At 35.7% G+C, this 7480-nt stretch overlaps 1 pseudogene; it reads right to left on the bottom strand.

The window, feature by feature from the left end:
• Positions 1–3970: 3970 nt before the first annotated feature.
• On the bottom strand, positions 3971–6354 carry LOC148192341 (C-terminal binding protein AN pseudogene; annotated as a pseudogene).
• Between the last annotated feature and the right edge of the window lie 1126 nt (positions 6355–7480).

Here is a 7480-nt window from a genome sequence, read left to right on the forward strand (position 1 = left end):
CCAAATTCTTAATAGAGGCATCAATGTTCTTTTGATTTTGAAGGGATTATTTCATCCACAGTTGAAGAGTTTCTTCTAGCTTCGTAGTGTGCTCATACACGTTGAGGTGGATTTATACTATTAGAGGCTCCTTGCTCTTGTTTTCCCCCTTGGTTGGCATTATTTCCTCTCCACCCTTAATGGGAAGGATTAAGGAAAAGGATGTTGAAGAAATTTTGGTGGCCTTATATAATTTGCCTCTTTAGGGTGGTCATCTTAATAAAAATCACATTTCATTAATTATTAAGGTGCTTGAGCCTTAACTTTCATGGCTTGCAACTACTGAAACAACTTGGTCATGTGTTGGTTTAGGAGTTCCATTTATTAAGAGAGGAGTTGATTTTGAGTAATCATAATATGAGAAGTAAGCTCTAGGACTCTTCTCTTTTGTGCTAGTGTCCTCCTATGTTGGCTTCACAAGTCAGTGGAAGTCATGTTTTCAATGACATGAAGGCTTCTTCAAAAGACTTAAATTAAACACCAAAAGATGCATCTAGTATCAACTTATTATGTGGTTGCAACCTGTTGGAGAAGGTTTGCACTTACATTTCTAAATTATAATGTGACTAGGGCACTTTCTCAATAAAGCTTTGAACCTTTTCCAAGCTTTCCATAATGGTTCCTCAACTCCTTGAACAAAAGTAGCAATAGCAACATTGACCTCAATACTCTTGGATGGAAGGCATAAATGAGCTAGGATATTTTATTCTACATACTCCAAACTAGTCAAGCTTTGGTTAGGATGAGATTGAAGTCAAGTCTTAACCTTCCTAGTTAGAGAAAATGGAAACAATATATAAAGCTTCTTTATTCTCCCTTGTTATTCCCGCTAAGCCATATAACTCATAGAAAGTGACAAGGTGAGTGTGTGGGTCTTTATTGTGCATGCTAGAGAATTGATGAGTTGTAAGAGAGCAAACTTCATTTTTGCAAGATTCTCACTCATAGTGGGTCTCATAATACTTGAGAAATTTCTTGAGGTTGTGTAAGGGATTGAGTACCCTATGGTTCTCCTAGGAGGTTATCATGCTCTAGCCATCTCATATTTAGAAGAAATATCAAAATATTGAGTAGTGATGGGAGTAGTAGAAGAATAAAGAGAGTCAATGGTAACTTGTTGTGCTAGAGCTCGTGTATCCTCATGTCACTATTATTTCTTTTACTTGTTTTCTCAATATCAAGGTCTGAAAGGAGTGGTAAATGGTTTTGATGACATAGTCCTCCTTGTACGGATGTTACTCTACATACTCTAGAGAACAACAAAGACTAGAGCCACAAGTTATCCCAAATAATTTGTGTATCTAATTACAAGAAAAATAGTAAAGTATGAATAAAAGAATGTAGACTAAATAAGTTTAAAATCACAAAAATGGTATAGTATTATACATGGGTCCCCGACAACTATGGGAACTTAAAAAATAGAGTATTATTAACGAGTTTTATTATATAGAAGAACATTATCTCTCTAAAACTCCTTCTATAAGCATCCTCTACATTCTCTCTTATATTTCTAACCTCTAACCTATAGTTCATCTGTTTGAAGATCAGGGGCCTAAGTGATCACTAAGGCAAAATCTTCAAGTCTATCCGAGTAGTTTTTTCAAAAGAGTAAGTTAGTTTATGCTATTTTCTCTAGTTTTAGTGTTCTTCCATGCATGTGTGTACATTTTTTTCGCATGTGTCATTTGAATCTTCTATAAGACTCCCTATTAATTAGTGGTTCTAATGACATATCTTGATATAGTTCCTTGAGCTATTGGTGTATTTATAGGTTCGATAGAGTGGTTTGAACTTCTAGTAAGTAAGGGAAGCTAATTATTGTATTTTAGTGTCAATAGCACATGTCTAATCTTTGTTGCATGTTATATTGTAATTACTTTGTAGTTGGGTTGTAATCTTGATAGAGTTCCTTGAGTTATATGTGTGTGTTTGTGTATGTGTCTGTGTCTGTGTGTGTTTGTGTATGTGTCTGTGTCTGTGTGTGTTTGTATGTCTCTGTGTGTGTGTCTATATGTTTGTGTGTGTGTGTGTCTTTGTGTATCTTCATATACTTCATAGTTGTTTTGGTTAATACCACATTTTGAAATACTTTAAATTAGTAGGTGATTTTACTAATATGGAGTGTTATATTTTGATATCAGAACAATTTCTCTTTAGAAGGACCTGAAGATTATGAGTTTGTTGAGTTTTGTGTGTATAAGCGTTTAAGTTTAAATTGTATATATGATTATGGAACTGAAAGTAATAAGGGTGCACACTTATAATTATATCAAAGATATTTTTATCTTCTTAATTTTAAAAGTTTGAAGAAAAGAACAATAGACAATAAATAACCAATAAAAAGTATGTTATGTAAACAATAAATATTGAGAGTATATATGTATAGAAGAGTTAAGTTGTAAGAAGAAGAGTTGTAATTTAAATTTTGATTCCAACACCGACTTCTACATAAGTTTTTAACTTAGTGTGATTTGTATGTAGTGTATATTGGTAAAGGAAAATTAAATTTCTCCAAATCTTAACTAACTCGTTTTTATACGGTAATAAAATTATATATTGTCAAACTCTAGAAAATGGTATTTTAGAAATTATGGTAGCCTAAAAATAGTGAGACTCAACTATTTTAATAATAAATGGTTTTATTACAAATAGTTTTGTTAAACGAGTTTCATTATTTTAGAACGTACCATCTCTCTATAAATCACTTTTCTAGAGTTCTTTACCTTCTCTCTAAAAGATTATAGCTCCTCGATCATCTGTTTGACGAACAGGAAGCTCTTAGGAGATCGGTGGAGTAATCTCCACATCTATTCGATCAATTTTCATAATAAAGCAAGTAAGTTTCGAATCCTTTTACGCTTTCGTTCCTAATTTGGAACCACGTGAAGCGATTCTTCATCGCATGCATCTTAGTGTTTATCTTCCTAATTCTATTGTAATCTGAGGTCTTAAGGACTTATTATGGTTTTAATTTGACGTTTTGTAGGCATTTCTAGAGTTCCTTGAACTCTAAGCAAGGGGATGACGTTTTAGAACTCTATTGATCAGTATAAGGTAAGGGAAGCTAGACCTTGTTAGATTATGTTTGTAGTGGAAATCATTGTCTATTTGAATGATAAACTGATTTGAGTGAAAATCTCTAAGTTGATGTTAATAATATTTGTCTTTTTATGGTGATAAAGGATTATATGATGTTCAAATGCTTGGTATGAAGTGCTTAGAATGTTGTTGTTGTCTTGATTATGTGTGATGAATATCTATGATGGTTTGAAATGAGACGCAAAATGTTTGGATTGAGGAAGAGTCTTTTGTTTGAGTTTTTAAGTCTAAAAAGAGAGGTTTTGATGGGTAAGTTTGAGAATAGCGGTTAATGTGAGGAAACTACTATCATGGGACTGTTATGAAGTATTTTAAGACTTGTTAGAGGTATTAGTGGATTGAAATCTATTAGGGAACAAAATAGGTAGTAATCTGGGTTTGGAGTGGCCAATTCAAGTTAGAGGTCTGTTTTTAGATGTTTCTCAAGGCCTAGGAGTGTCTAAGAATCATTTAAACTTGTGTAAAGGGTCACTATATTCAAAATAGGAGAGTTTTAGAACCTGGTGTAGCTTTGGGCGACCCTCAACACTACAAAAAAGAAGGGCATTACCGAAGGCCAGAAGCCCTCGGAAACAGCCCAAAACCATCGGTAAAAGGTAATTATCGAAGGCTTATCGACGGCCAAAGAGCCCTCGGTAAATCCCTTGTCGCTAACATTTACCGAGGGCCAAAAGCCTTCGGTAATTTCCGAAGGGCGAATTTTCTGCTATCTAGTAACCAATTATGGTGCAGATCCTAAAACAACAAATCCTAATTTACATATGTTTTCACGAAAGAAAAAAACTCAACTATTCACGAAGAAAAGATACCTACAATATAAATCAATAATATAAATCAAGAACTACTCCTAAGCCTAATACTGGAAAGTACAGCAAAGTGGAAATTAAAGGAACAAAAACAAACTTATCCAGATGCATAACAAAAACTATCCTAACAAAAACAAACTTATCCAGATGCATAACAAAAACAAACTTATCTAGGGGCTGGTACAACAACCTTTTGGCGACTATAACCTCCACCCTGTACACGAGAGAAGAGATGCATCAACAATCTGCTCACTCTGTGGCTCTGTTTGGGTTACAAGTAAATTAAAGAGGAAATAAAATAGGAAAAATAGAAATAAATAAAATAGAAAACCTTTCATATGATCTACGGCAAAAGCAGATTTTATCTTCAAGATAGTACCCAAAGACCCATATACATGTAAAATCAACACTTAAACAAAGCACTTCATCCAAAATTAAGAAAAAAAAACAAGACCCAGTGGCGATTTGCAATGCAACTTGTTTCATTTTCTTGGCCATAATACAATTTTATACCGTAGTTTTCCCACTTGAAGAACCACTCCAATTAAAGCCAAAACAGAAATATACCTTTTACCTACTTCTCCTACCTAAAGTTTCCATATACACATACTAACATGCAGCACTATAGAACCATAAAAAATATCAACAAAAATAGTTGAGTAACGAACCTGGAGGAAGTGATTGCTTCAACTTATCAACCTTCTCAGAGTCAAACACACAGAGGGTGTACAGGTACTTGGAGCACCGAACCTTGAACTTTACCACATCTTTGCTCCTCTTGATTTTCACAGAGCGTGCATCCTTCCTCCTCGCAGTGAGGAGGAAGTCTTTAATCTCATGAATCTGCTTCGGCTGCACAAAACAAAGAAATTTATCACTAAATAATAGAAGAAAACAGAAATAATTACCTAAGTAGAGGCATGTGGAGAATGAATTGCCCGATCTAAAGCTGCAAGTGGACAAAGACCTAGCCAAGCCAGAGATTCCGACGATGCTGAGAACAAGGCCGCGACAGCGGCGCATCCCACGGCAGAGAGGCTGGACGGAGCCGAGCCAGTTGGAGGCGGAGAGTGCGTGGCGGGAGACGAGGTCCGTGCGGCGAGAGACGAGGTGCGTGCGGCGGAGGAGGCCGAGGAAGAGTGCCATGACGGTGTCTGCGATCTCCTCGGCGCGCGAGGTGTCGACGTGGACGAGGCGAAGGCCGAGGTCAGCGGAAAGGGCGGAGTCGACAGCGTGGTCGTCGGAGTCGACGACGTGGTCGCCAGAGCCGAGGCAGAGGATGAGGTGGTAGGAACGGAGGCGGCGCTGGGCGGCGCGCGGGAGGTAGGCGAGGGAGTGCAGGAGGACCGCGGCAACAGACTCGATCTTGCCTTCTGAGAGGATTAAAGGTCGACTGTTGCTTGCTGTTTGGGTGGAGAAGTTGTAACGAAGACAAAATTTGGGAGAATGGGATACCCAAATTCTAATTTCATAAAGTCGAACCTTGTACCGACGGCTATATTCCTTCGGTAAAATCACTACACCAGTACCGAAGGTTAAAGTCCTTCGGTAATCACTGCACCAATACCGACGGTCAAAAGCCTTCGGTAAATCAATTTTACCGAAGGCCTAAAGGCCTTCGAAAATACACCTTCGGTAATTAATCACTTTCTTGTAGTGCAAGCACCCCCTAGGCGCCCTTTTTCTAAAAAGGTCACGCCTAGGCGCTCTTGAGTGCCCTTTCGACGTCCTTTTTTCGAGAACAACTCGCCTGAGCGCCCCTTGGGCGCCCCTTGAGCACCACTGGACCAATTTTGGGTTTTTCAGGTTTTGGAAATCTCAAATTAAGGGTTCCGGATATTAGTTTTGGACGTTCTTTAAGTTGTTTTGGACGTTCTTTAGGCCCTTTTAGGAAGTTTTGGACCCTTTCGGAGATGTTAATGAGAGTTTCCAAGCCATTTTTCCTTGCCTAGTGTGGATATCAAGCTGTTAAGCTACTATGAAGAAAATTTATGTTATTGTGTGATTTCTGATGACTTGTAAAGGTGTTTCTAGTTCTTTAATGTATGATCAGTAGTTTCATGTATTGCTATAGTATATAAGAGTGAAAGGAAATGTGTATAAATTATCAAGTGGATTCAAAGTTATGAATTGAGTTCCAAGGTGAAACTTCTTGGTGTAGTTTCAAGTATCATTACTCTGAATGCAGGGAGCTCAATATTAAGGGTTATCTTGAGACTCTAATGGTTATACATTCTCAAATAGAGAGGTTTGACACGTGTGGTGAGAGTAGCAGGAGGTCTTAGTCTTGGGTGCTTCCAGTATGATCCAAGGCATGGAACAGACTAACCTTGCGAGTGTGGTAGGGTGAAGCCCATTGACAATGACTTTTCAAAGCACTAAAAGCCACCACAAGGGCACAACCTACCATAGCTCGACATCTATTCTAAGTCCGAACAGTCCAATCAAAGTATTGTCATGCATAAAGTGTTTGGTTGTTTTGTTGTGATATGTGTATCTTGTGTAAAATGTTCAAATGTTCTTATCTATTATTAATTGTTTGTATGCTAGCTTACCCTTTTTTCTATAATTGCTTGTATGTTTCTTTGAATCTTTTTTGACTATGATCATCTGGTGGGTGTGAACAGATGGTGATGAGATTCCTCTGGAGCAGGTGTTAGATGGAGGAGTTGTTGATGTATAGTAGCTTTAGTTAGTAGTTTTGTATATAATTTTGTCTAGTTATCTTGTAAATAAAGTTTTAATTTATAGTTATATTAGATGACTATAATTAACTTCACATTCATGTCTTGTCGACTATTTTTGTTTTTATTATTTATGTGATGGTTATTATATAGTTTAATATTATATTTTGAAATGTTATATTTATGTTCTATTCTATGTGTAATATTTTATTTTAATAATTTTATACTATTAAAATTTTTATTATTTATGTGATGGTTATTATATAGTTTAATATTATATTTTGAAATGTTATACTTATGTTCTATTCTATGTGTAATATTTTATTTTAATAATTTTATACTATTAAAATGAATGTTACCTATATGATGAAGGTAAATACTTTTCTAAAATTCTATTATTGTATATCATTATCCTTGCAAATTATTATTTTTTCTTTATTTTGGTCGAAGTTAAAGTCCTCCTACTTTAATAAGGAAATGAGAAATTAAAATAGTATAGTTGGAAACAGTTTTAACTCTTACAAAAGAAAGATACGAAGAAAATAAAAATAAATTCTTTATTAATGAAAAATAATTTACGAGGTAGTTAAAATTTCTTATATAAAAGGAATATATATTAATGAAGTTGTATCACCATAGTCTAAAATCAGAAAAGGAATCTAAACCTAATATTTTAAAATCTTACACTAAAAAATGTAGAAACTGTTGAAAGAGTGTGATTATCCTAATATGAATTCCTTGCATGTCGTCATTCTTATTCCCAATGCATGCATCACTGCAACCTGACACATTATTGATGCATCTCTGGTGTGGAATCAACATGCATTGGGTCAGTTACAATAAGGTTCCACG

The sequence above is a fragment of the Vigna umbellata genome, chromosome 9, assembly GCF_029865625.1.
Source record: "Vigna umbellata cultivar VRB3 chromosome 9, Vumbellata_1.0, whole genome shotgun sequence".
NCBI classification, from domain to species: Eukaryota; Viridiplantae; Streptophyta; class Magnoliopsida; order Fabales; family Fabaceae; genus Vigna; species Vigna umbellata.